Below are 22,427 nucleotides of genomic sequence, written 5' to 3'. Positions count from 1 at the left end.
TCCCATACTATTCTTGCCCTCCCCCTATCTATTTTCTACCCACCATTTATGCTACTTATTCTCTGTACCTTTCCCCCCTCTCTCCTCCTCCCACTCCCCTGTTGTTAACACTCCATGTAATTTCCGTTCCTGTTCTAGTTGTTTCCTTAGTTTGTTTTTGTTTGAGGTATGGTTGTTAGGAACTGTGAGTTTGCTGTCATTTTACTATGCATGTTTTTTATCTTCTTTTTCTTAGATAAGTCCCTTTAACATTTCATATAGTAAGGGTTTGGTGATGGTGAACTCCTTTAACTTGACCTTATCTGAGAAGCACTTTATCTGCCCTTCCATTCTAAATGAAAGCTTTGCTGGATAGAGCAATCTTGGTTGTAGGTCCTTGTCTTTCATGACTTGGAATATTTCTTTCCAGCCCCTTCTTGCCTGTAAGGTCTCTTTTGATAAATCCACTGACAGTCTGATGGGGACTCCTTTGTAGGTGACTGTCCCCTTATCTCTTGCTGCTTCTAGGATTCTCACCTTCATTTTAATCTTGGCTAGTGTAATTATGATGTGCCTTGGTGCGTTCCTCCTTGGGTCCACCTTCTTTGGGGTTCTCTGAGATTCCTGGACTTCCTGGAAGTCTATTTCCTTTGCCAGCTTGGGGAAGTTCTTCTTTATTATTTGTTCAAATAAGTTTCCCACTTTTTGCTCTTCCTCTTCCCCTTCTGGTACCCCTATAATTTGGATGTTGGAACATTTAAAGATGTCCTGGAAATTCCTAAGCTTCTCCTTATTTTTTTGAATTCATGTTTCTTCATTCTTTTCTGGTTGGATGTTTCTTTCTTCCTTCTGGTCCACTCCATTGATTTGAGTCCCAGTTTTCTTCCCATCACTAGTGGTTCCCTGTGTGTTTTGCTTCATTTCACCTAGCCTAGCCTTCATTTTTTCATCTAATTTGTGACCAAATTCAACCAGTTCTGTGAGCATCCTGATCATCAGTGCTTTGAACTGTGCATCTGATAGGTTGGCTATCTCTTCATTGCTTAGTTGTATTATTTCTGAAGCTTTGATCTCTTCTTCCATTTCAGCCATTTTTTTCTTGTCTTGTCGAGACTTTTACATCAAGGGGTGGAGCCTTAGGTGTTCACCAGGGCGGGGCAGCCCACATTGCTGGGTTGTGACACTGTATGTGGGGGCAGGGTCAGAGAGGGAACAATGGCACTTGTTCCTCTCTCTCAGATTTCAGTCCCTTCTGCCGCTCCCCACAAGCAAATTGGGCCATTTCAGTGCTGATTTCCAGGTAGGTGGGCTTGTGTATATTCTAGGACCCTGTGGGTCTCTCCAACAAACTCTCCTGTAAGGCTGGGAGTCTCTCCCTGCACCTCAACCTCCACAAATGTTTTTGATAATGTTTTGAGGCTTTATTTCCCAGTGCTGGGACCCTGGGTTGCAAGATCCATCTCATTCCCCAATTATCTGCATGCAAATGTGGGACCAGCACTGGCCAGCCAGCCACCTTGTGCATGGTGCTCTGCTTCATAATCGCTGCCTCTCTGCGTCTGCCCGTTGCCACCCTGTGCCCAGGGTCTGCCAGCCGCTGCCTGTACACCCCGTGTGCCTTGCATGGCCAGTGTCACCGCTTTCTGTGCTGCGACCCCTCTTCACTTGGCCACCCAACTCTGCCCCTCCTACCCATCTGGATGAATGAGTCTATTTCAGCTCCTTGGCTGTCTGACTTTCATACAGTTCAATTTTCTATCAGTTCTGGTTGTTATTTTGTTTCTAAATTTTTGTTGACCTTATTTTGGTTGTGCGAGGAGGTATAGTGTATCTACCTATGCTTCCATCTTGGCCGGAAGTCCTCTTTATGCTTTTTAAATTGTTCTGTCATTATTTCTTTTCTGTTTCCCAGGAAGACTTGGTGAAGTTTTTTTGGGAAATGTTCACCTGTCTCAGTTCTCCTCAGAAGATCCAAGAGAAGCTTTGTGTGGAATCGGCTGGTTTGCTGACAGTTACTTGTGGTAGCAGTTGGGAGAACCCCCCATGGAGACAGTAGAAAAGGAACAGGAAAATCCAGTGTAACTTCACTCTCAGCCAGCACCAGCACTGCCCTCGCTCCCCGAGAAGCACAGGGTGGGCTTGCAGCTTGAGGGGCTGGGGCTGGCTGCTTCTCACCCACTGCTCCCTTAGCTCCTCAAAGCAGAGGTCTTCTTTGGTGCTCTGTGGCATGTACACAGTGGCTGGATGTCCCTGACCTGCTTCTGGTTTGTTCTTTCTGTTGCTAGGGGACTTGGTTACTTGGCAGTCTCCAGGGAGTGGTTGTGGTTCTGGGAGTGGTGGTTGCTTCATTCCTGTGCCTAAGCACCTACCTTGGAGGAGAACTCAGGTTTTCTTCTGACCCAGCCAACAGCTTTTTCTCTGAGAAAGATGTCTCATCCCATCCCTCAGCCCAGCAGTTGCTCCATGCTTTCTGTATCTTTCTGACCTAAAAGCTCCTTCCAAGGGGCCTCAGGAGCTGAGGTTTTCTTCTCTGTCCCCTCTTTGTGAAAATTCCTTTCCCTGAAAGGCTGGTGGCTAGCATACCCTCTCCCCCAGTTGTCTTTTATACCGTGTTGACAGGAAAGGGGGCCAAGCGATGGTGACAGCTGGAAGTTGGACTGCTTTGTTCACCTTCTGGTCAAGGCTGGAGGAGTACCCCCACCTCATAGGCAGCTTTCTGTCAAATGTGAGTGTTCTTGGTACCTCTTGTTTTTAAGTTTGCAATGTTAGTCACAATTCAAAAACAACAGGAAAAGTCCCGTGTCCAATATTTTTGAGTTAGGCCATCCTAAAACATCCCTCTAAATTTGGTTAAAATAAATCTTTTCATTGAGTGCAGGCCTGTGAACCAAACAACTGCAGTTTGATTCCCAGTCAGGGTACATGCCTGGGTTGCAGGCCAGTTCCCAGCAGGGTACACATGCGAAGCAACCATACATTGATATTTCTCTCCCTCTCTCCTTCCCTTCCCCTCTAAAGATAAATACATAAAATCTTTTAAAAAATCTTTTCAGTCATTTTACATACTGTGAAAACAAGAATAAAGAAGCTAATTTTATTAATATAGATTGTTACAGTTGTCCTTGAGCTTGTCCACAAAGATGGAAGGATATTTAGCTGGGATCTCCCAAGAGTGTGCTGTAGGTTGTTATTGTTCTCATGGAGACCATCAGGAGATGGGACCCAGAAAGGTGACCATGGAGTCATGTTAGCTCTTGAGCCTCCTGTGTAATGGTGATGATCAAATAGGATGTGGAATAGGACAAGGTTCAGGAGCCCTGAGGCCTGAGACCAGTGGGTTCAGGTAGAACTGAAACCCTCAGGTTTTTCTTCTTCTTTTTTTTTTTTAGCTCAATCTTTTTAAAATATATATATTTTATTGATTATTCCATTGCAGTTGTCCTATTTCCCCTCCTTCATTCCCCTCCATCCTGCACACCCCCTCCCCCACCATTCCCCCCTTTAGTTTATGAACACATGTCTCAAGTTCTTTAGATTCTATATTTCCCATACTATTCTTGCCCTCCCCCTATCTATTTTCTACCTACTATCTATGCTACTTATTTTCTGTACCTTCTCCCCCTTTCTCCTCCTCCCACTCCCCTGTTGCTAACCCTCCATGTGATCTTCATTTCTATGGTTCACTTCTGATCTAGCTGTCCTCTTAGTTTGCTTTTGTTTTAGGTGTGGTTGTTAATAACTGTGAGTTGGCTGTCTTTTCACTGTTCATCTTTTTTATCTTCTTTTCCTTAGGTAAGTTCCTTTAATATTTCATATAATAAGGGCTTGGTGATGATGAACTCCTTCAATTTGATCTTATCTGAGAAGCACTTTATCTGTCCTTCCATTATAAATGAAAGCTTTGCTGGATAGAGTAATCTTGGTTGTAGGTCTTTGGTTTTCATGACTTGGAATATTTCTTTTCAGCCCCTTCTTGCCTGTAAGGTCTCTTTTGAGAAATCCACTGACAGTCTGATGGGAATTCCTTTGTAGGTGACTGTCCCTTTATCTCTTGCTGCTTCTAGGATTCTCACCTTCATTTTCATCTTGGCTAGTGTAATTATGATGTGCCTTGGTACGTTCCTCCTTGGGTCCAACTTCTTTGGGACTCTCTGAGCTTTCTGGATTTCCTGGAAGTCTATTTCCTTTGCCAGCTTGGGGAAATTCTCCTTTATTATTTGTTCAAATAAGTTTTCCACTTGTTGCTCTTTCTCTTCCCCTTCTGGTACCCCTATAATTTGGATGTTGGAGCGTTTAAAGATGTCCTGGAGTGTCCTAAGCCTGTCCTCATTTTTTTGAATTCTTATTTCTTCATTCTTTTCTGGTTGGATGTTTCTTTCTTCCTTCTGGTCCACTCCATTGATTTGAGTCCCAGTTTCCTTTCCATCACAATTGGTTTCCTGTGCATTTCCCTTCATTTCAATTAGTTTAGCCTTCATTTGTTCCTCTAATTTGTGACTAAAATCAACCAGTTCTGTGAGCATCCTGGTCAGCAGTGTTTTGAACTGTGCATCTGAAAGTTTTGCTATTTCTTCATTGCTTAGAGTTATGGGCTCTGGGGCTTTGAGATCTTCTTGAGCCATGTTTTGGTCTGTTCACGCCTGTTATGTATGAGAAGCGGAGCCTTAGGTGTTCACCAGGGTGGGGCCAACCAGGTCGCTGGATTGTGATGCTGTATGTGGAGGTGGAGTCAAAGAGGGGCAATGGCGGACCTCTCTGCTGCTTCCCACCACTGGGGCCTGCTTGGTCTGTCTCACTGCTTGGTCCTTCGCTGGTTAATCTGCACGAAAATGTGTGACCACAGTCAGCCTGCCACCTTGCGCCCTCACTGGGTCTGCTCCTTGCAACCCCCACACCTGGGATCCGCCTGGGTTGGGGGATCTTTCCTGCTCCACTGCTGGCTCCGCCCCTCTTACCAGTCTGGCTGAAGGGTTTGTTGTTGTCAGACTTCCGTATAGTTCAATTTTCTGTGTTTTGGCTGCATTTTTTGTTACTAAAACTTTGTTGTCTTTAAACTTGGTTGTGCGAGAAGGCACAATGTTTCCACCTACATCTCCATCTTGGCGGAAGTCTCCTTCTTTATTAGTATTTAGAAATACTAACTATTTTTCAAAAACTGACTTTTTTGAAAATGTCAGTTTATCTGAGAATACTAAGGAAAATGCAAAGCAGTGAAAGGTTTTTGTTTTTCTTAAGAGTAGTTTTAAATAGACCCATGGTACAATTCATATTTTAGTTATGCATAAGATAATATCTTGCTATCAAGTTGTTCTACATTTATGACAATATTTGAAACATAAAATCAAGATACATTGTCTGAACTGGATGAATATATTTTTTGGAACAGTGGTACAGAATATTGGAAGTTGGGACTGTCCTGGAAGATCTAGAATTTGTGTTCATTGTCCCTGTGGAGTATGGCAGTTTCCCTTGTAAACCTAGTAACAATGGCTCAAGCACAGAGAGGGGTGTTTTTCTCACACAATAAGAAATTATATCCAGGTGTTTGCTCCTGATGGTTCAGAGGCTCAACATTATTGTGACATAATAATCAGGGCTGACATTACTGTGATTCTTCGGCCTTCTCCCTGTGGTTGAAAGATGGCTACTCTAACTTTAGCCATTGGATACATTAAAAAAAAATTTTAATGCTCATCCGAGGATATGTTTATTAATTTGAGGGAGAGAGAGAGAGAGAGACATTGACTGGTTGCCTCCTGTAGGCGCCCTGACCAAGAGTCAAACTCACAACTTTTTGGTATGTAAGATGACTCTCCAGCCAACTGAGCCAGTGGCCAGGGCAGCCATCGTAGAATTGTTGTTCTCGTGTCTCATTGTCTGGGAGTATGTCACATGGCCACCTCTGGCTACAGAGAGGCTAAGCAAGTCAGTGTTTTGCCTGTAGCTGTACACACTGCTGGCCCAAGCAAAACTGGATGCCATTAGCAAGGCAACCAACAGTGTGTGCCATTAGATGGGCCACAGGCTGGCTCTCCATCTCCCTTGACAGATAACCAGTGATGTTTGGCATTGCTACATTTTCTCCCCTTTCTGCACCAATCTACAGTTGACTCTTGAGCAACAAGAGTTTGAATCACGTGGGTCCACTCAGACCCAGGGTTTTTTCCAACTGACCCACACGGTTCAAGCAGGTGTTATTCAAAGGTCAGCTGGTGGTTGCAAATACACATTTGTGGAGGGCCAATTTAAGTTTTATGCAGATTTTTGACTGCATTGATGTTGAAATCACTAAACTCTGAGTTGTGCCAGAGTCTGCTACATTTATATAATAACCTTAGTTTCTCCCATGATTACAAAAGATAAAAATGTTCATTCTAGAATCTTGGAAAATTCAGGAAAACATAGCAAAATCATCTGTATCTCAGATCCCAGAGATAATGACAAATGTTAATATTTTGGAATGTTTCCTCACTGAAATTTTCCCATGCATATATATATATGATATTATATTATATATTTGGTATTACACCATGCTTTTGAACTCAAAGCCTATTGTATTTTTCCTTGTCATTAAAGTTTTTCAAAGTAAAAGTTATTTTTACTTTTATTATATTTCTGATTACTAAATTAACACATGCTTGTTATAAAAACATTGATTCCTGATATTCTCACCTCAAGAGAAAACTATTACAAACAGCCAGCAGCTTTATCAGAATTTACCTGACCACTCCCATGTTGCTGGACATTTAGGTTGTTTCCATTATTAAAGAAAACATTTTGACATGTATTCTTGCACATAGATTCTATTCATGTTTCTGATTATTTCCTTTGTGTAGATTCCTAGAAGTGGAATTACTAGGATAAAGGGTACAGATATTTTCAAAGCTCCTGGTGCATATTGCCAAATGGCTTTCTGGAAGGACTGTACCATTTAGACCCTGACCAGCATTTTATGAACATTCTCAACTTATTCCACCCTCATCAGGATTTCTGAACCTCTTTCAACCCTTTTGCAAGAAAGCAATGAGGCTTAGCAGAAATTGTTAGTCAAAGGTCCGACTAATTCTGACTGGTCATCAAGAGTCCTGGTTTTAAGTTCCAGCTCCACCCAAACTTGTGTGTGACTATGGTAAGTCAGTGCCCTTCTCAGTTTAGTTAAAAAATATTGTGCAGTATACAGTAGACACTGTTGATTATCTGTCCAGTAATTATTTTCCTTTTACTCCTTTCTAACAGAATCCTGATTTGTTCAGATTGCTTCAGAGCTTCAAGGGATGCTGACCCCATCCCAGCCTCAGTGGGTGGATGGTGATTAATTTAAACTGGTTCTGTGACAGCTGTCAGTCAGGGTGAGGGGTGAGGGGAACTGGATGAAAGAAGATAAAGGGATTAGCCAAAGAACATACATGCATGACTGAGGGACACAGACAACAATGTGGTGATGGCCCGAGGGAAGGAATGTGGGGAGCATGGCAGGGAGGCAGGCCAAGGGTGGAGAAATAAGGGCAACTGTGTTAGTCTAAACAATAAGAATAAAGTTTTTTTTAAAGGAAAAATAAACAATAGTTTTTCAACTGTTTGGTCTCAGGACTTGTTTACACTCTTAAAAGTTATCAAGAAGCCCAAAGAACTTTTGTTTATGTTGGTTATATATCTATTTGCATTTACTGTATTTGACACTAAAACTAAGGAATTTAAAAACTGTTTTAAATTAATTTAAATAACACACACAACAAGTCTATTCTATGTTGACCCAATTCACATATATTTTCCAAAAACAAAAAAAAAAAAAATCAGGGAAAGTGGCGTTGTTTCACATTGATTGAGATTTTCTCAAACAAAAATAAAATTCACAATCTCATAAAAGAAACTCCATGGGTAGGGAAGTTTTCAGGCAGGTAGGCAGGAGGGATGTTTTTGGCTGGAGAAAGGGAGCCCAGAGTCCTTTCTGACCCCCCGAACCACATCATATTAGTTGCTGTGCATGCTGACTATTCCTGGGAAATGCTGGTACTCATTGACTCCAGCAAGTGTTCTTAATGACTGCTGGGCACATGTTGTTGGTCCCTATTTTTAATAACCTGGCTCATCCTCCAGAGCCCAGGGAATACTCAGCTCCAAGAAGCCCCCTCATTAACCCTGGGCCCTCTAACTTCTCCATAACCTCTCACAATTGTAACTCCTGGTGCTTATACAGTACTCTCTCCTTACCCCCAGTTTTGTTTCCCACAATTTCAGGTACCCGTGGTCAACTGTGGTCTGAAATATTAAATGGAAAAGTCCAGAAACAAACAATTCATAAATTTAAATTATGGGCTGTTCTGAGTAGCATGATGAAAGCTCACAGCATCCTACTCTGTCCTGCCTGGAATGTGAATCATCTCTTTGTCCAGCATCTCCACACTGAATATACTCCCTGCCCGCTAGTCACTTAGCTGTCTAGTGATCAGATACCTGTTGTGCAGTCACAGTGCCTGAGTTCAAGTAACCCTTATAGTAAGTAGCCTGACACTATGTCACAGGGCCTCCCTCACTCGCTGTGTCTCCTCTCGTAGGTGTCGTCATCTCATGTCACCACAGGAAGTGAGTACAGGACAATCAGATATTCTGAGAGACCACATTTGTATCATTTTATTACAGAATGTCATTTTAATCTTTCTATTATTTCATTAGTTGTTAATCTCTTACTGTGCTTAGTTTATAAATTAAATTTTTCATAGGTATGTATAGAAAAAACATAGTGCATGTAGGGTTCAGTACTATGCACAGTTTCAGGCTTCCACTGAGGGTCTTGGAGTGGGTCCCCCTCTGATAAGGCTGGAATACTCTGTATGTAAAAGTTATATGAGCAAGCATACAGAGATCCAAAAACAAAAAATGAATTCATTAAGAGTCATTCCAGTTTTCTTTTCAGAACACCAGAATTACCCTGTTGCATTGGACCCATGGGCATTTAGCCTTGTTATGTTTCTTCCAGCGGCTCCAAAAGATGGTTTCTCAGAATGGTGGTGAATGAAGGGACTTGGAGATCATCCAGTCCAAACTCTCCTTTTCAGGTGAGACCCAGAGAGGGGAAATGACTTGTCTGAGTTTTTGCTGCTGATTAGTGTCACAGAAAGGAGTAGATGGACCCCTAGGTCAGGACATATCTTTCTTTTGGGTGTTGGCCTCAAAGGAGCTCTGATCATGGCCAGTGTTGTAATTCATCCATTAGCTTATGTAAATTTCTTTCCCAACCCTAACCATATTATCAATCCATATTAATATTTTGTAATAATGAGCTCTAAAACTTTATTGTTTGTGTAAAAATTAAGAGCACTTATTTTAAAAATTTTCAGAACTTTTGTAAGTTTTAACATGAGAGCTTACATTTTAATATTTTGAGATTTGTTAAGAAAGTCCATATTTACCCTAATTACACTTAACTGAACCATTTTTGATCTTTTTAAACTTAGTGCAAGATCTGGGCTGATCCCAAAGAGTCATCGTTTTAAAGCCAGAAAGGATGTTCAGGAGTTGCTACAACTGTTCTCTATGATTGGTTGAATGTCCTTCCTTATGAACTTTACAATAGAAAATTTACTCAGTATACTTATAATACAATTTTTTGAACAAAAATTATTTTGGATGCAGTTTGCATGGAGAAAGCTACTATATAGAGTGACATTAATCTATATTAAAGTCATCTTCTGGAAATGGTCCTCTCATCTCTTCTCATTTGGGTTGTCCTCCTGATGAGACCCATTGCAATTAGAAGACAGGGCATATTTCTAATAATTCTAATTCTGTATCAACCATGTCTCTTCCATAGGACTAACATTGGTCAGAAAGCACTTAATGAATGCTTACTGAATGAGTGGACTAAACAAATGGATGCAGCCCAATGAGTAGACTCGTCTGTCTTTACAATAAGGTGGGGCAAGGCATAAAATCATGCTAATTCCAGAAAGAACAACAAGGACATGATTCCTGTAAAGAATAGAAAAGACTTGTTTCCGGATAGCATCTGCCAAAGTTGGTCCAGGAAGGAGGACAGCAATGATGATCATTTCTCAGAAAATGTTTTGTCCAGGCACAAATGCAATGGCTCTGGGAAACAAAACCACACAAAGGTGCCAAGTCCAGGGGTCTTGCTGGCCACCTTCCCCTCCCCCGATCCCAGCTCTCTCCTTCTCTTCCCACCCCTATTTGTCAGCAGTGTACCCCCGTGTGTGGTTCATATCCCAAGAATCTTTGAAAGTCAGGAAAGGCCTGAATCATAAGGAAAGAAGGAAAGAGAGGCAATATCCAGTAGCCTCGAATGTCACAGTGTGGAGTATGATTAGTTAGGAATTCCCCATTCTTTGCTAATAAAGAAAGGCAGATATGGATGACGTGGAAAAGTAGAGACTTTGGACATCATGTTTATGAAACTTTGGGAGAAATTGAAGAAAAGCTTAGTAGATACTCTTTGGAGCACACATCTGATGATGTGAAGAAGTTTTCCACAAAAACAAGTATGAGAAATGCTACATACATGACACCGACTGAGAGTACTAGTTTATGCAATTTAGTGAGGACTGAGTGAAAGGGAGAGTCATGTTGTTAGTTTTTAGTTAATATTGGGTGTTTAGTTTGATTCTGATTGTTCATCAAATTGTCTTCTTGGCATAAACCATCAATTTGACCATTTTCTAAGAGATTTGATCATTCCAGTTATCTTAAGGAGAACAATCAAACACAAAAATCAGGTAACAATCTAAATTAATTCCCGAGAAAGTCTCAAATGTTGACCTAATCTAAGGTAGACCAGTTGGCTGCAACCCATGTCACTTGGGACAGAATTGGATGCATCAGTTAAGATGGGAAATGTTGGCCTCTTCCAATTTATTCATATTTACAAAATTATTACTGGTGCTAATTCTTTCCTCCCCTCCATTTGCAGAAGACTTAAAGAAATTAAGGATAATATTTAGCTTGAGCCTGCCCAGGGGGTAAAGCAGTGAAAGGGTAGGACAGAGACAATACTCCTCTGAGCAAAGAGGAAGTGTAAGCTCATTAGGATATAATTATAGGGAATATTGGGGGCAGTGCCAACGACTGCCTCAGAGGCTCACATATGGGAACCAGATGTAGTTCTTATGAGGTTTGAAAAGGAGTATGGTCCCCACATAGTTAGAAGTGAGTTCAAATTATTTATCCCCTCTGGGCCCCAGTTTTGTTATTTACAAAATGAGGGAGGCAGCTGGGATTCTTCATTCTCTGCCCAGGCTGTACATTACATCACCTGGGAGTTAGACAATGGCTATACCCCAGATGAACAACTCAAAAATAATTTTGGACTTAGAATCCAGAAGTGATTCAGGAGGAACTCAGGCATCCACATTCTGAAAAAGCCCCATAGGGGATTCTCTGGTGTAGTCAGGGTTGACAACCACAGACCCAGAGAGAGGATCTTGGTGGTCTCACACAGCAATGACTTTCAAATTTTGGTGTTTTGACCAATGGATAGCTGAGTGATAGTTCCTGCATTACAGTTATTCTTTCTTATTTGTAAGGGACCTCTGAAGGGATATTGTAGAAATCCTTATTTAAACTTGGGGCACCTAGCTACATAAGTTCTTTTCCTCATGGAAGATGTACACATGAATATGCTTCTCAGGACTCTGGAAAGTGGCCTGAGCAGAAAAGCATCATCAGTTTAAGAAAGATTCAATAATTCACACAGGTAAGGCAGGCAAACAAGGAACCGTCAGGAATAAGTCTCTAGTCCAACTGATCATCTAGTCACCCCACAATATCTACTGAATGCCTACTTTTCATAAAGCTATTCTACCAAGTCAGCTTACTGAGATTGCTGGGAAAGTGAGCTCTCTTGGGCTTCCGTCAGAGGGATTTTCTTGAGCAGAATCAGCCATACCTCAGTGCTAGGGATAGATTTTCTGCTCTGATATTGTCAATACTGTGCCAGTGAGGATAGCATGTGTTCACCTTCCATACCCTTGCAGGCATTTCTATCTCCACAGTATTGAAAGAGTAGCAGCTGAAGTGTATGAAGTGCTTACTATGTCCCAGGCATTCTGCTTTCCCCATATTATCTCATTTAACCCTCCCAACAACTGTAGAAAACAGGCTCTATTATAATTTGTATAGGTGAAAAACCAAGGCTGAGAGGGGTTAATTAACTTGTCCAAGGGCAGACACCTTGCTAAGAAATGCCAGCCAGGACTCTGACTCCATGCTGTCCTTGTACTGTTGCCCACACCCCAGAACGACTCCTTGGATCCTCTGCTCTCCTCAGCATCCCAGTTCTGCTTCTCTTTGGGGTTGAGTTCAAGACTCACTTGTGCCATGAAGCCTTCTCTGAGCACTCAGCCTCACTCAATCTATTCCTCCTGTTCTGTTCACTCAGTGGTTGGACCTGCACTGTGCTGGGCCTTGCCTTCCTGTGTGACACAGTGCCCAAGGGAGGATTGGCTTTTCATGCCACAGGCTTGTTTTCCTACAGGTACTACAGACCCCTTGAAGGTTCAGGCTCAGCTTTACATTTCCCTTCCCTGTGCCCAGCTCGGATCTGGACCTGTGTGACAACCCAACACATGTTTTAGGATTGATGAAAAAGTGAGTAGATTAATACATATCCTAAGTTCTTGGCAGAATCCAAACTGAAAGTGGTTAGGAGTGTTACTCATCAATTGTTTGTAAATGGCCCCAAAATGTACTTTCTTACTCTACAAAATTAAAGAAGCAGTTAAATGCGGTCCTTGTTTCTTAAAAGTTGTGGTTTCTATCACAAATGATATCATGTAACTAAGAAGTAAAGCCTGAATTTGGTTGGGGTGATCTGTCTCTGGAGACTGTGCCTCAGCCCCTACACTCTTCTGCCTCTCTCTGGGGCAGAGGCTGTGCATTGAGCTTCTCCCTGTGCCCCAGTAGCACCAGAGGGGGATGAGCACAGTGTAGCACAGTCACGAAGACCTTGTGGGGATGGAGTTGAATGGAAAAGATGCTGGGTGCACTCCCTCACCCAAGAAACTCCCAGAACATGCTACCCAAGCCAGTGAAGGGTAGTGCCCTGAAGGCATCTAAAAAGTGAGCCAGTGCTTTGAGTACCTTATTCGAGGGCCCATGTAGGTTTCTTCCAGCCCAAGCATTCAGTGTCCTGCCTGATTCCTAGAACTGCTGACTGAAAGAGAAATGCTTACGATAAACCACAGCACAGGACCAAAGGTGACAGGAATTGCGTGTTTGGCTTGATGCTTATCTTGTGGTCCAGCCAGACACAGATGACCATTTACTAGCATTTTATCAGCTGTTGTAGGGCTTTCCCTATCAGCTTCCATTCCAATTACTCATCGGCACTGTAAGAGGAGGGCAGGATGTGAGGACAGCCTCCTTCCCAAGTGCCATCCTGGCAGGAGGTCAAAGGGCATCTGAAGTGCTGGCCCATTTGCTGTCTTAACTGGAAAACCTGGTGGCCCACCTTCCCATGGTTCAGAACCCAGAGCCTAGTTAATAACACATACCACTCATGCACCTCGTTCATTTATCATTTTACTCTCAACAAATAAAACAGGCTCACTCTATGTATTCATAGATGCTACATTCTTTCTAACTACTTTTCTTAGCCCATCCCATATACTCCCAAGATTATTCACACACTTATTTATTCTTTCAATATAAATATTTTAGTGAGTGCCTGTCATGCGACAGCAGGTGAGTTTGGGTTGTGAGGCAAGGATGGCTAGTATCAACCTCTGCCCTCAAGGAGCAACCAGTAAGTGGAAGGAGCCAGCAAGGACTCAGATAGAGATGTGTTGTGTAAGAAATGTGTGCAGAGAATGAAGGCAGCTGGACTAGAGGCTTCCACTGGGGGTAGCATTTGAACTGGGTTGTGAAGATGGAATTGGGTAGGAAAGCACATTCCAGGAGGAGGAGCAGCAAGAGGCAGACTCAGAAGGAGCAAGACGTTGGGGAACAGTGAGTTTTGTGTGATTTTGGGTGTGGGTATTGTAAGCATACAAAGATTAGACCATGAAGGGCTTGCAAAGGGAGTTTAACTTTGTCAGGGAGTTTACAGCTTATTCTAGAGGAGATATGAGCCAAAGAAATATCATCCTGGTGGCAACATGAAGATGAATTACATTGAGACCTTGGAGAAGGCTGAGAGACAAGCTGGACAATGATTTCTACCAGCCTGAGCACCCACAATGAGGCCCACCAGTGGCACTGTGAATCTACATGTTTGATGAAGTGATAGTGCACAGTAGGTAAGAGTCACAAGTTAGAGTCAGACATTCCTGGATTTCTATCCTGGTTCTACCCCTGACTTATGTGGCCTTAGACAAGTTCTTCCACATCTCTGTCCCTCAGGACCCTCATCTGTCAATGGAGGAGTAGTCAGTGTGCCTTAGATAAATGCTGTGAGAATTTAAGTGAGGTGATGCATGACACACAGTGGGTGCTTTATCCACAGTGGCTTTTATTATTAAGGAAAAGAGGAGACACAGATGACTGGCTTCAGCAGCTAAGTAGATGTCACTGTCAACAGCAAGAAGAGGATAATACAAGAGAGGCCAGGTGGTCCTCTCAGTGCTTGCTCCTCTGTTCGTACTACACAACCAAGTCTCTGCACAGGTACAGAGGATGGTCCTAGAAGACCTGAAGAGTATGTAGGGCACAGCAGTGATCACAGTTCACTGAGGAGAAGAGTTCAATAGGGTTTCTCCTCAGGAAAAGTCTCCCACAGAGTGGAATGTGCCTGACTCCAGGCTATGTCTGCATGATGAGGCACTAGCTTTCACAGTGGGAAGACTCTGGAGGGGCTGTTAGTGACCAGAGAGTTCCCATAGCTAAGGGCAAATGGGCAGGCTGACTGTCGCACAGAGTTCTGGGGACAAGGGAGATTGGAGAGTAGGTGAGACCAGTAGCACTATACAGAGTTGTATTGGAGCCTGGGACAAAAATCAGTAATAATAATTGTCTTTATTTAAAAATTTGTTTTTTCTCTCCACCAAAAAACTACTCAACCTAATAAGCAAATTTGGAAAAACAACATATACAAAGTCAATATTCAGAAATCAAAGGCATTTTTGTATACTAACAATGAAATATCAGAAACAGAAATCAGGAAAAAATATCCCATTTGCTACAGCAACAAGAAAAATAGAGTACCTAGAAACAAACCTAACCGAGGAAGTAAAACACCTGGACTCAGAAAACTACACAACACTGAAGAAAAAAATTAAGGGAGACACAAACAAATGGAAGTATGTACCATGTTCATGGATTGGAAGAATTAACATCATCAAAATGCCCATACTACCCAAAGCAATCTATAGATTCAAGGCAATCCCTATTAAAAATCAATGACATATTTCACAGATATAGAACAAACATTTAAAAAATTTATATGGAACCATAAACAACCCCAAATAGCCACAGCAAATTTGAGAAAGAAGAACAAAGTAGGAGAAACCCCAATACCTGATATCAAACTATACTACAAGGCCATGGTAATCAAAACAGTTTGGTACTGGCATAAGAACAAACACATATATCAATGGAGCAGAATAGAGGGCCCAGAAATAAACCCAAGTCTCAATGGTCAATTAATATTTGACAGAGGGGGCAGAAGCATAAAATGAAGTAAAAATAGCCTCTTCCAAAAATGATGTTGGGAGATTCAGATGGCTACGTGCAAAACAATGAAACTCTACCACCAATTTATATCATACACAAATATAATCCCAAGATAGATAAAAGACTTACATATAAGTCATGACATGATAAAAGTCCTAGAGGAAAAGATAGGCAGGAAAATCTCAAACATTCCATGCAGCAATATTTTCACTGATATGTCCCCTAGAGCAAGTGACATAAAGGAAAGAATAAACAAATGGAACATCATCAAAATAAAAAGCTTCTGAACAGCTAAAGAAAACATCAGCAAAATGAAAAGGGAACTAATTGTGTGGGAAAACATATTTGCCAATGATACCTTGGACAAGGGTTTGATCTCCAAAATATATAAAGAACTCACACAACTCCGCTCCAGGAAGACAAACAACCCAGTTAAAAAATGAGCAAAGGACCTGAAAAGACACTTGTCCAAGAACGACATACATAGGGCCCAGAGACATATGAAAGGATGCTCAGCATCACTAGCCATCAGAGAGATACAAATTAAAACCACAATGAGATACGACTTTACATCAGTCAGAATGGCCAACATAAACAAAGCAACAAACAACAAATGTTGAAGAGGTTGTGGGGAAAAGGGGACCCTAGTTCACTGTTGATGGGATTGCAGACTGGTAAAACCACTATGGAAAACAGTATGGAATTTTCTCAGAAAACTAAAAATGGACCTGCCTTTTGACCCAGCATTTCTGCTGCTGCGATTATACCCTAAGAGCCCTGAAACACCAATTCAAAAGAACCTATGCACCCCAATGTTCATAGCAGCACAATCTAAAATAGCCAAGTGTTGGAAGCGGCCTAGGTGCCCATCAGTAAATGAATGGATCAAAAAACTGGTACATTTATACAATGGAATTCTGTGTAGCAGAAAGAAAGAAGGAGCCTTCTACCCTTTGTGATGGCATTAATGGAACTGGAGAGCATTGTGCTAAGTGAAATTAGCCAGGGAGTAAAAGACAAATACCATATAATCTCAACTATAAGTGGCACATAATCAACAAAACAAACAAGCAAGCAAAATATAACTGGAAACATTGAAATAAGGAACAAACTGACAGCAACCAGAGGGGCCGGGGGAGAAGGAAAATGATGAGGGAAAGTGTTGTCAAAGAACAGAGCCAAAGCGGGGGGCAGGATCGAGGGTGGGAGGTGGGGTTGGCTGGGGTGGGGGAGACTGGGGGGGAGGGAATGGAGACAGCTGTACTTGAATAACAATAAAAAAATAAAGTAAAAAATAAAAATTCCCTTTAATCAATACCCTCAATTCTAATCTTTCAGAGACAACACCAGCAATAATTTTGTGTACATCCTCCTAGTTCATTTTAAATAGTTCTACACATATTATTAATAAAAAGAATTTTGTTCTAAAAATAAAATAAAATTTTGTTTCTTCCATCGTGGATAATTTTGCATTAATTTAGATTTTATTCACATTGATTACTGATTCAGCACATCCTTTTAGATTACACCCCCAAAACAGCTGCCTCATTCGCCAGATCCCAACTTCAGCCTTGGTAGCTGGACTCTCTCAGAGTCTCATACTCCTTGGCTCAGCAACTGCAGGGTCAGAAAACTTTGCCTGGCAGACTGGGCAAAGCTCCAAGCTGTCGAATGACCAGGCCACTCCTCACGAGTTCTCCCTATGAGAATCCAGGCAAACCTCCCTGGATTCCTCCTTTTAGGAAGTGCTCACGTGCAGCTTTTCCTGAGGAATCTGCTCCTGGAGCAGAGCTGTCTCTACACTCTGAAGTAAGTGCCCCTCCCAGAGGTCCTGCCCTTCCTATGGGTCTTCTGCTTTGAATAAATTAATTCCCACGGGTCAGAGCTCAGCAGAAATGCCCAGAGCCCCACCCTAAAAATGCTTCCAGGAAGCTATGGTGATGAGGCGAAACTCCTACTGCACTTCCCTGCTATTGGGGCTCCAAATGGGACCACAGGCTGGGGGTTCAGAGTGCTGAGGGTGAGGTCAGTGGAGTAGAGCAAAAGTTAGGGGGACTTCTGAGTCCTGCCTGACTGCCAAGACAAACTTCTAAGGCCCGCATATTCTGGGCACGAAGAGCAGGCAGGAGCATTTCAGTTGTGTGCTGGGCTCCCCTCTGAGCTCCTTCTTGCCTGTCCTCCTGAGACCTCTGTGGATGTTGCATACACAAGGGGCAGGGGCTGCCCAGAGCCATGGTGCTTTCTTAGGCTTTAGAAAAGCCCCCGCTGGTCCATACCAATCTATTCTCTCACCAGTTGCTTAGGCAGATAATTCTTATATGTGGGGGTAAAGTAGGAATGAAGAGAACCTGTCACTCCGTAGTTAGAGCAAATAAATAAATAAATGCATAAAAAATTCACGTATAGTATATTATTTGATCTTTAAATCCACATTGTGGAGTTGATATTACCATTCTCATTTCTAATGAGATAAATGAAGCTCAGCGAGACAACCACATTTTTCTACCAGCTGGGTGTAGAGCTGAGGTTCAAATCAGATTTTCTAAGTATAAATTTCATATTTTCCTGCTTTTATTTAAACAGCTCACCATTGTATGTAGATGTAAATGACTGGGATGGGGAGGGAAGTGCTGGAGTTTTCCAGGGCTGTGGAGCAGTGTGAGGACAGGGCTGCCAGCTCAATGCAAGATGCCCAGTTAAACCCGAGTTTCAGATAAAGAATGAATAATCTTTGAGTATAAGTATGATCCAAATATTGCATGAAGACATAATACTGAACAGTATTTTTCATTTATCTGAAATTCAAGTTTTACTGGGTATCCTGTATCACTGTTTGCTAAATCTGGGGACCCTACATTAGGAATATGAAAAGATGCATTAAAAAAAGAGCAAGGATCTAAAAATAAGCTTGATAAAATTTAAGGTGAAGCTATATCCACATCCCCTCCTACCGTGGACCAGCTGCAGCAGGGTCCAGGGATTCCTGAAAGGTGGGTAAGGCGTTGGCGATGACACACCTCAAAGGACAGTGAAGCTCAGTTCCGTTTATTGCAAATACAAGCAGGTTTTTATATTTTCATTTTAGGTAGTGATTAACATTTGCAGGTGCATAGCATGATCAGTTAAGCAGAAAAAATCAATACAAAGGTAACCAGGAAAAGTACGAAAGTTCCCATAGATTCAGTTATAATAAACAAAGATTATTTTGACCAGGAGAGCCATAAATCAGACAGTTAGAAGTAACTGTATGTACAGAATTTGAATGTCTTATTGTATATTAAAGTTTCTCAGAATTTGTCATGGGGCAAAAGGATACGCTAGATTGAGTAGAGGTAATAGGAAATTTATTATAAGGCCTTTGTGCTGTCTAACTTAGCTATCTAGCCTTTTCTGTCTAAAATGTTTCTCTGTGTACTATAAACTCTGACTCCCTAGTAACTGTTTCTACATACTTAGTTTGTAATAGCTATTTCTTTTCCTGTCTAACCGATATATATTCTTATTCAAGGTAAAGGAGGGGCTGTTACTCCAACAACTTTTAGACATTCAGGAGCTATTTCATTAGAGGGGATTTTGTTCTCTGGTCAAGAAATTATTTTGTGCAACTTCATTGGAATTATACTAATTAATGAACCTGAAATACAAGTGTCTAACAATCCCACCACATTTTGATCACCCAAACAAACATGTAAGGAGAGATAGACAGGAAATCCAGCCACAGTTGCCTCTGCCTTGCAGATGCATCTCAACCATCCTGACCATATCCCTGGGCTGTGGGTCGGGGTCTATATAGTTTTTACTTATTTCTTGGAAGACCCTTTGTATCTGTGGGTAAGGAACAGTCGTGGGAAAGTCTTTCTAATCTGTTCTTCCATTGCCTCAACTGTTGGCAGCACAACCTGTGCTTGCAACAATAACCTGGTTCTTTATTAACTGGCCTTATCTGTTGAATTTAAGAGATCTAACTTGTTTTTCTTATTTCTGGTACACCATGGCAGTCCTGATCACTTTAAGTTGTTCAAACCAGGGTAATTTATACAACTTGACATGTTTTCCCTTATGGTTAACAATTCTATTACCCTGGCTGGCGTACACCCCTGTATAAGGGAGAGGGGAATCTGTGGAGATTTTTCCATCCTTTCAGGCAGTTTCGTGGGGAATACTAATGTTTTCCCCTGAACTATCCCTTCCTCTTGGGTGATTTTCACAGGAATAAGTAAGTACAGTACAATGCCTATATGCAGTAGCAAGAGTAAAATAATTAAAATAAAACAATCAATTGTTAACCCATTTTGAATGCCACGTTCTCCTCCGGGGAGACGAATTCCTTGAACTTGAGTCCTTCATGCCCGGACCTTGTCAGACCACATGGAAGAAGACGTGGCACCCTCCCAATGTACACATGTAAAAAATTCTACAGAGGTGGCCCTCTGTATCTGCAGGTTCTGCCTCTGTGGATTCAACTGTCCGCAGGGTGAGAACACTCAAAGAAAATATTGCATTGTGCTGACATGTACCGTGAACTTAGACCTATGATGGCTGTGTCTGCAGTGAACACCTGCAGACTTGTTTTTCTTGTTGTTATTCCCTAAACAATACAGTATAGCAAGTATTTACATAGCATTTATATTATATTAGGTATTAGAAGTAATCTGGAGATGATTTTAAAGTGTGCAAGAGGATGTGCATAGGTTACATGCAAACATCACACTTTTTTGATAAAAGGGACTGAAGTACTCATGGGGGGTGATCCTGGAACCAATCTGCTGGGGATGTGGGTGCCCAGGAAGAACTACACATCCTGTATGGAGGGGGTGAACTGGTGGGGAAGACAAGGCTTGTAAAGAGGAAAGAGAGGCTTAAGAATTCAGTCTGATGCTGCTGCACAGAGAACCTTGATGATGTTATGCTCAGTGAAATAGGCCAGAAACAAAGGAAAAATTGTGTGTGATTCCACTCTATGCAGTACTGACAGAAGTCAGCTTCACAGAGATGGAAAATGGAATGGGGGTGTCAGGGGACAGGTAGTGGCAGGAGCGGAGAGCGGGCATTAGTGTGTGGCGCAGGGTGTCCAGGTGAAGTGAGTTTTAGCTGAGGGTGATGAAGGGTTCTGAGATGGATGGTGGTAATGGGGGCAAGGCCATGTGACTGTGTCACATGCCACTGAGCCACACACTTGAAAATGGTTGAGATGGTAAAGTTCATGGTATGTATATTTACCACAACTGAAAGGAAAAAGAATTCAGTCCAAGATTCTGCCATGTCCTTAGAAGAACTCCGGAGGGATGCAGCCGGCTCGCACCTGGGTTGCTCTGGCCATGGAAAACAGAGATGTCATGCAGGCTTCTGGGCTGCTCAGTGTCTAGCTTGCAAGGGCCAGGACTTCAGTGTCGGCCCCCATGTGAAGGTTTATGTGATTAGGTTAAGGTGACACTGGACAGAGGCTCAGGGATCCAGAGTCTCCCAGCCTCCAATGTGGGGGCATTCCTCTGCCTTAAAGGGAGAGGAAAACAGCGGCATCCTGCACCCTCTCCTCCTTCTACTCCTGGCCCAATGAGCTAATGTCTGAAAAGAGCCTGGAGCACTTCTCAGAAGGGTGCTCTATAAATACAGCCTCTTCTTGCTAATTGGGACTCCAGGGGTCACAGTCAGATCACCAGAGGGATTCAGATGGGGGATGGTCCCCAGGGGACTTAAATTTAGCCCAAGCACCTCAGCTCAGATCACTGGCTGCAGAAGCCCTAGGCGCTGGCCCCAAGAGGAGCCATCAAGAGAATATTGTTTATGCTTTGTAATTTGGGAGCTTCCTCTGATCCCCATCATAGCAGAGGAGCATGATGAATTACTATGTGGTTTTGGATACAGAGTATACATTTTTGTGAGCAACTGTTAAGACATCTTCCCCCGTCCTTGCTGTAAGGTGCCCAGGTGCTGCTAAATTCAGACCAGATAGAGTTGCTGCCCAGACAGACCTTACAAGGAAGCCTCAAGGCCAGGGAGGCATGGGCTAAATAGGGACAGCTCTCATTCTTCCACGCTGATGGCTTGCCAGGAGCCTCTGGGAGCTGAGGCAGTACTTTGTCTAATTAGATTAACTCACAGAGTACTTCTCTACTTTATCACACAAAACAGTGTAGTAAACAACAAATATTTTATAACACCATCTTCACTATCTTAGAGTGAAATTCATAGTTAATATAACTTACACACAGCATTGAAAAATCAATATAATGTCTTTTTTTTGTTCTCTACTCTTTTTTTAACTTTTTTTTTTATTGATTATGCCATTACATTTGCTCTATTCCCCCCTCCATTCCCCTCCACCCTGCATACCCCTCCCCTACCATTTCCCCCTTTAGTTCATGAGCACGTGTCTCAAATTTTTTAGATTCTGTATTTCCCCTGCTATTCTTACCCTCCCCCTATCTATTTTCTATCTACTGTCTATGCTACTTATTTTCTGTACCTTCTCCCCCCTTCCCCTCCTCCCACTCCCCTGTTGCTAAACCTCCTTGAGATCTTCATTTCTATGGTTCTGCTCCTGATCTAGCTGTCCTCTTAGTTTGCTTTTGTTTTGGGTGTGGTTCTTAATAACTGTGAGTTTGCTGTCCTTTCACTGTTCATCTTTTTTATCTTCTTTTTCTTAGGTAAGTCCCTTTAACATTTCCTATAATAAGGGCTTGGTGATGATGAACTCCTTGAATTTGGTCTTATCTGAGAAGCACTTTATCTGTCCTTCCATTCTAAATGAAAGCTTTGCTGGATAGAGCAATCTTGGTTGTAGGTCTTTGGATTTCATGACTTTGGAATACCTCTTTCCAGCCCCT

This window comes from Artibeus jamaicensis, unplaced genomic scaffold (assembly GCF_021234435.1).
Source record: "Artibeus jamaicensis isolate MK-2021 breed Jamaican fruit bat unplaced genomic scaffold, CSHL_Jam_final contig_1028, whole genome shotgun sequence".
Taxonomy (NCBI): domain Eukaryota; kingdom Metazoa; phylum Chordata; class Mammalia; order Chiroptera; family Phyllostomidae; genus Artibeus; species Artibeus jamaicensis.
Note: the sequence above shows the minus strand (reverse complement) of the source record.